At 45.3% G+C, this 7,428-nt stretch overlaps 1 long non-coding RNA gene across 1 annotated transcript in view; it reads right to left on the bottom strand.

The window, feature by feature from the left end:
* The window catches only part of LOC135099132 (uncharacterized), a 9,655-nt gene extending 3,863 nt beyond the window's left edge, over nt 1–5,792 (bottom strand). Inside the window, exons 1-2 of the long non-coding RNA XR_010267697.1 lie at nt 5,231–5,792; nt 2,353–3,442 (exon numbers count right to left, since the gene is read on the bottom strand). This is a non-coding gene — a long non-coding RNA (uncharacterized LOC135099132). The remainder of the gene's footprint in view (nt 1–2,352; nt 3,443–5,230) is intronic.
* Between the last annotated feature and the right edge of the window lie 1,636 nt (nt 5,793–7,428).

Raw genomic sequence — 7,428 nt, 5'->3', positions numbered from 1 at the left:
CCCAAAGTTTGTGGGCGTCTGTATGCAAGGCCACCAGCAACATTACCCGGGCCAAGCTGCAGGAATTATGCACTTCTCGGAGATGAACAAGCGAATGGGGCTCACGGGGCTATCCATCTCAATAAGGCTGGTAAAGTGTGGCCTTGAGGGAGCAAAGCAAGAGGAGGGAACGGGAGCTATACCTTCGTTCATGCTTCAGAAAACACCTCACTGTAGCGTGTAATTAATTCGTATCGATCGCCAATTTTGTGAGATATATGTGCATTGTTAATTAAGTTTGCCCGATAGCACAAGCTCGGAAGCGACTTGCCGAGAGTAGGGGAGAGAGAGAGAGAGAGAGAGAGAGAGAGAGAGAGAGAGAGAGAGGAAGTCCTGCTGCTCCTCGGCTTCGGCTGTTGTGCGATATTTTCCGGTGATTTACGCTAAATTAGGTTGCGCTCAGCTGTCCATCTTGTTTTCCGTTATCTATTCCATCTTCACACACACACACACACACACACACACACACACACGCAAGCACGCATAGAGTTCTTGTATGTGCCCCAAGCAAGTGTGTTACGCCACCTGAAGGTCTAGGAGGAGGGGACAGGGGGAGGGGCACGAAAACTCCTCCTCCTCCTCCTCCTCCTCCTCCTCCTCCTTCTCCTCTTCCTCCTTCTCTTCCGTTCTTTGTTTCCAGCATTGCATTTCTCTCAATGTCAGCCTCGTTTCGTGGTTTGATCGCATTCTCATCGGCCCCGTGACTCGTGGCGTGTTTGACCTGACCTTGTTTACCTGAGTCTCCTTGCCTGTTTGTTTCTGTTTCCTCCTGATTGTTTACGATGCCTGACGTTGAGAAAGAAATCATTGGCCTTCCCTTCTTATTTTTCGTCTCTCTCTCTCTCTCTCTCTCTCTCTCTCTCTCTCTCTCTCTCCTCTCTCTCTCTCTCTCTCTCTCTCTCTCTCTCTCTCTCTCTCTCTCTCTCTCTCTCTCTCTTTTTTTTCTTGTTTTCTTTTTTTTTCTAACTTTCGTATTTGTTTTCCTAACTTTGTGTGTGTGTGTGTGTGTGTGTGTGTGTGTGTGTGTGTGTGTGTGTGCGTGTGTGGTTGGCTGGCTGGCTGGCTGGCTCTTTCTCGCCGGTGACCCTCGCGTGCGGTCCCTCCGCGAGTGACGTCCCTGAATGCATATCAACATTATCTTTTATTCCACGGCGATTCGCTCGATTTTTGACCCTCGCAGTCCCTCACTCACTCTCTCTCTCTCTCTCTCTCTCTCCTCTCTCTCTCTCTCTCTCTCTCTCTCTCTCTCTCTCTCTCTCTCTCTCTCTCTGAAGACTTGCGTGTGCGTGAATAGATTACTTTTATATTGTATTATATTATTATTGTTTGATACTGCTTGTTGTTTTGTTGTTGTTGTTTAGGTGTGTTTTTACACGTCTTATTTCACCTCTGTGACAAGACAAGCATTAATAGCAGTGTATTTATATATTCAAATTATCTTAAATTTGGCGGGGAACAACAAGAAAAAGACGTTAAACACAAAACACCTTCATCGTAAACAGACACCACCACAACCACCACCAGCACCACCACAACCACCACCAGCACCACCACCACCAGCACCACCACCAACAGCATCAGTAACAGCAGCAACAACATTTACAAGACACAGCATGGTCAACAGAACAAGGCTATGGCAGGGGATAATCCCATAGCTTAGCGAGAGGCCACCATGTTACAGGGACAACTAAGCGTGTATCCGCCTTTCTCCCGTGTATCGCCCTTTCTCCCTCAACCTTCTCTCTTTCCAAACTTGCACGTGGCACGGAACCTTCACTGATATCAAAGAAGGTTTTCCTCTCTTTCCTTTCCCCCTCCTCCTCTTCCTCCTCCTCTTCCCCAGTGACGCGTGACGGATGCCCCGCTCCCTGTAAACGAGACTCTTCTCTTTGATCGCCTCCACAATTTTCTGGCTTAACTGCTTTAACTGATTCCTGGTTCCGTTATGTATTGTGTAGTATGTATTCTTGATGGCTTTGTGTGTGTATGTGTGTGTGTGTGTGTGTGTGTGTGTGTGTGTGTGTGTGTGTGTGTGTGTGTGTGTGTGTGTGAGATAGAGAAGGGGGGACGGACCACGTAATGCCGGCTACTCCCCAAATTCACCGTGCTCCTGTCACCTCCAGCAACTTAACCTAACCATCCCTGCTGACCCTACCCACACCCCACCCCACACCCCATCCACACCCCACACAAATCCGACCTTTCTCTCTCTCTCTCTCTCTCTCTCTCTCTCTCTCTCTCTCTCTCTCTCTCTCTCTCTCTCTCTCTCTCTCTCTCTCTCTCTCTCTCTCTCTCTCTCTCTCTCTCTCTCACCTGGGGCAGCACGTTCCTCGGAGGGTTAAGGGCGGTGGTCTCGTGCTGGAGTGGCGGCGGTGGCGTGGAGGAGGGAGAGGGTGGTGCTGGTGAAGGCGACGTGGTGGTAAGGGGGGACCAGGACTGCCGCTGGGACAAGGAGAGTTGGCTTGGAGGTGCTGCTGGTGACTCTGTGCGGCTCTGACTGTGGCGGGAATTGTGGAGGGGTTATGATTTTGGTCATTATTATTGTTATGGTCGTGGTTGGTGGTTGTGGTGGTGGTGGTGGTAGTGGTGGTGGTGGTGGTGGTGGTGGTGGTGGTAGTGGTGGTGGGTTTGTCTTTGATGTGTTGGGATGAGGTCATTGAAGGAGGAGGTGTTGCTCTTTATTGCAGGGCGTGGTGAGGAGGTGAGCACTGTATCTTCTCCCTCTCTGCCTCTTGGATAATGGCTGGGTTAGCTAAGGGAAGGGTATGCCACGTTGGAAGGTAATCGAAGGAGAGGAGGAAAGAAATGTGTGGCAGTAAAATTTCATAGGCGTTATCTACGGCTATTTTCTTTCATTATATATCCTTTTCCTTCTGTACTTCTCATTATTCTTCCTTATATTTCCTTACTCCTTCTTATAAACCATTACTCCTTCATATCTTTTTTTTATTCTATCTCAAGCTTCACTACTCTTGCTTCTATTTCCTTTATATTTCCTTTTCTTCCTTCTTTTTTTTCCTGATTTGACAATATATTTCGTTATTCTTCCCTATACATTCGTACTCTTTTTTGTATTTCTTTATTCCTTTATTCTATTTACGCCTTCCTCCTCCTCCTCTTACCACAGTACATCCTCTTGTTCGTCCTCCTCCCCTTTAATCCCCAACTCTTTTTCGTCGTCGTCCTCCTCTTCCTCCTCCTTCTCCTCCTCCTCCTCTTCCTCCTCTTGCTGTTTCTTTCCTGGTTTCTTCTCTTTCCTGTCTCCTCAGTAGTCACGGGAGGGCGGCACCACACGTGTTGTCTTCTCTGCACAGACGCACTTTGCTGTCAGTGAGTTGACGAGTCAGTGAAGAACTGTGTCGTCGTGAATCTTGCTTGCTCCTCGTCTTGTGTCTTACGATGCCTGCAAAGAAGGATAGTTATCAACAGTTGTAGTAGTAGTAGTAGTAGTAGTAGTAGTAGTAGTAGTAGTAGTAGTAGTAGTAGTAGTAGTAGTAGTAGTAAATACTCTGTTTTACCTCAGCGGCAGCAGTTCTGAGATAGAGTTTTGGTCTCCACTGTACTTCCACTTCCAAATATCTCAGGCTGCCGCCAATAACTACGGTACGGGAAGTAATACATAAACACTGACTATAACAAAAAAAAAAGAAACTATGCTTAGTGGTGGTGGAAGAAAATAAAGCATTTCTAGACGCACTGGTTAAGGAGGAGGAGGAGGAAATGATAGCATGAGTATGAAGAGCACTACCACTGTACCATTATTTGTCAAAAAGCACTCCAGCCCAGCCATGTGAAGGAGTAAGTTACATCATCTCAGCACGCCATAATATGTGTGTGTGTGTGTGTGTGTGTGTGTGTAAGGTGGTGGTGAGAGAGTGCGGTCAAATTGTCTGCGTTCTAACACTCTCTCTCTCTCTCTCTCTCTCTCTCTCTCTCTCTCTCTCTCTCTCTCTCTCTCTCTCTCTCTCTCTCTCTCTCTCTCTCTCTCTCTCCATTTTGTTACGTACATGTTGCATTCCCCTTCATGTTCTCCCTCACTTGTATTATCGACCACAATCATTAACTGCTTCCTCGCGACTCTCCCTCCCTCACATTCGCTAGACACCTGACACACTTTTCTCACCGTCCGCTTTGGCGAGCTGTGCGTGTCAGTCTCTCTCTCTCTCTCTCTCTCTCTCTCTCTCTCTCTCTCTCTCTCTCTCTCTCTCTCTCTCTCTCACGTCAAGCAGTTTCAAGTGATGTTCGTGGGCGAGAGGCACTTACGTCATGTTTCCTTTGTATTTACCAAGCCTATTATGGTCAGATTGTTGCCGGAGTACTTGCGTGGAATTTTGCATTGCATGTGGCACGCATTCCACTTTGCATGTGCTGGCAGTGCTCTTAAATTCTTCCTCGCCTTCTTTCACCACTCCAGTCTGCTTTCCTTCCCTCCCCTTCCCCTTACTTACGATCTATGGGTGGCCGTGTCTCACCCACGCCGAGGTTCTCCCGAGCAATGTTGTGGTAGTAAATTACATTCGCTAATTTAACGTTCTGACTCTCCAACGTAAGAGGTTTGGACTCATATTTCTGGATTATTTTTTGTTTGTGTGCTATATTTTTACTCCCGAGCTTTCATGGTGAGAGTGCCCATGTGTTGAGGAAGGACAAGTGCTAGATTCGTGAAAGAGGACTCAACAATATATTTCAACATTATTTTTTGAATACACGTTATATTTCATGTCCAGACCTTTCTTTTCGTTGGGAGTATGTTTGCGTGGCGAGCAGCGTGGCAGGTAATAGGACTCAGCACTCTGCCGGTGTGCACTGAGGCTGTGAGCTCAAGCTTTTTTGTCGCCACGTGTCTGGTGCGATGTTCTGTCAGCGCTCACGTGATGGTGGAAGGCAGGAGTCGTCTCGCGTGTAAGGATTTGCTATGGGTCACTGTCTGTTTTCACACTAAAAACGTGCACACTCATTATTGCCAAATGGAACAGCTACACGACAGACTAATCAAGGTCTGCCCCCCCGTGTTTAATTATCTCATTTAGCGTCATTATTTAATAAACCCTCCTCATTTAGCTGCTGTCAGTGGACTTCATTGACTTATCTCACCATTTCGCCACGCAGAAAGATTTACATTGTTTGCACAACCCTGAAAGAAATTATATTTTACATGATTCATTCACAGCTGAGGTGTACACAAACTCACTGACTGACTGACTGACTGACTCCCGCGCCACAGTAGGATCTGACCCAGGTGAACAGTGTCTTGGCGTGCTTTGTTTTCTCCTTGTTGTATTTCAGGGACGCGGAACACCGCGTCCCTGACGCGCACTCAGCACATCGAGGTCTGCACACATTCAGCACGCTGCAAGTTGGCCAAGCAGGACATCCTCCCAATTTAGGTTGACTTGAATTTTTGTATTTGGTAATTCAATTTGTCACACACTAACTTCCGTCATTTGAATTAACTGTCGTTATGGAAGAATGGTGCATATGTCCACTCAGCTCACGGAACGATGTACGGATATTTGAATCACACTTCAACAGTAAAAATGGCAAAACACACACACAATCATGCACATTTCATCATAGGTGGTACGTTAATTGCTGATATTTCTGAATGCTAGGCACCAAACAACACTGGGTTTTTCGTATCAATCCACAGAGAACACATAATATCCCTCACGTTTTGAGAAAATTAGTCCCTTGATTAAAACCCGCCAGCGAGGCAGGTGGTCTCACGGGACAGCGTGACGACCCGTGCGGCGCGAGGCTCCATCTACTGGTATTAATGGACGACACAGTCCTGTTAGCCACCTCTAGAGCAAGCATGTTAAGAAAACTAGAAACTTTAAAGCAATTTTGTGATAATTACGGGATGAAAATTAATGTTTCAAAGACTAAGTTTTTTGTAATTTGTGGAACTACGAGAGATAAAGAACCATTGAAGGTTGGTGAATTAGTAGTAGAGTCATGCAGCCAATATATATACCTAGGTTCCCCATTTACTTGTGATGGTTGTGTCTCTTCTTCTGTCAAGGTTCATGCCAGTACTAAGATGGCTCATGTCAATAAATTCATTTGCTTTTTAAAGAAAAATAATGACATACCATTTGTTGTAAAGAAGAGAATATTTGATGCTGCACTAATGTCAGCCATACTGTACGGCTGTGAATCCTGGCTGAATGCTGATTTGAGGCCTATAACTAGACTTTACAACTTATGTATTAAACAATTGCTTTGTGTTAGAACAACAACCTGTAATGACATGTGTTATGTGGAATTGGGTTACCCTCCACTGAAAGACCTTGTGCTGAGCAGACAAAGAAAGTTTTTTAAAAAGATGTGGCAAGAAAGAGTGCATATGAATGATGACCCCTTGATCTTTGCTATTAAAACCACTCTTAATAATAGACTTAATACAAGATCTTTTATTTCTCAGTTAATTAATGATGACAGAAATGATATACATATTGCCATGGAAAAATTAAAGTGTGACATATCTGCCTCAGATTCCTCCAGGAGAGTAACATACAAAGCAATAAATCCCAGTCTATCGGTTCATGATATCTACACCCGCAAAAAGGGAATCAGAGAAGATCTAAGAATTAATTTCACAAGATTTCGTCTGTCGGCACATTGGTTAGCAGTTGAGGTGGGCAGGTGGAAAAGACGGGGGCGTGGCCGCCTACCTCTAGAGGAGCGGCTGTGTCCCTGCGGACAAGTACAGACAGAAGTTCATGTCATCGAGCAATGTCCCCTCTCACAACACATCCGTGACACATATACATATTCTACACTACAGGAACTATTCAGTGGCTCCTTTGATAATACAAGACTATGTATTATTATAAGCTCAATCTTGAACTTATATTCCCACAATTTGTGACATATTTAGGTATTAGGATTATGTAACATTAGTTGTCATATTGGTGACCTGTTTCTTTTCTGTAATGAATAAGATTTATTATAGTACTGAGTTATGTTGGACTCATAAATTAATATTGTTATGTAATTATTACTGTAAGTGCAAGATGTTGTGGTCAATAAAACTATGAACTATGAACTATGGTGCGTCTGGTGGCGGAGCGAACAGAGGTACAACCCAGGCCGAGGGTGTCTAGGACGGGTCGCCACCATTTGTGGTCTGACAGAGGTGTGTGTGTGTGTGTGTGTGTGTGTGTGTGTGTGTGTGTGTGTGTGTGTGTGTGTGTGTGTGTGTGTGTGTGTGCTTTATCCAAAAGAGGCTAATATTATTCTGTTATTTTTGTGAAGTGCAGGGGAGAAGGCCTTTGACCAGTGTTGCTGAGGATAACCTGCCTCAAGATAAGTACGAATCAGATAGGAAGAACAGATACAGGGAGACTTATTGGTCTATAACGACTGTATCTGCTGAGCTACGCA

Source organism: Scylla paramamosain, unplaced genomic scaffold (assembly GCF_035594125.1).
Source record: "Scylla paramamosain isolate STU-SP2022 unplaced genomic scaffold, ASM3559412v1 Contig106, whole genome shotgun sequence".
NCBI classification, from domain to species: Eukaryota; Metazoa; Arthropoda; class Malacostraca; order Decapoda; family Portunidae; genus Scylla; species Scylla paramamosain.
Note: the sequence above shows the minus strand (reverse complement) of the source record. Positions and strands in the feature narration are given on the sequence as shown.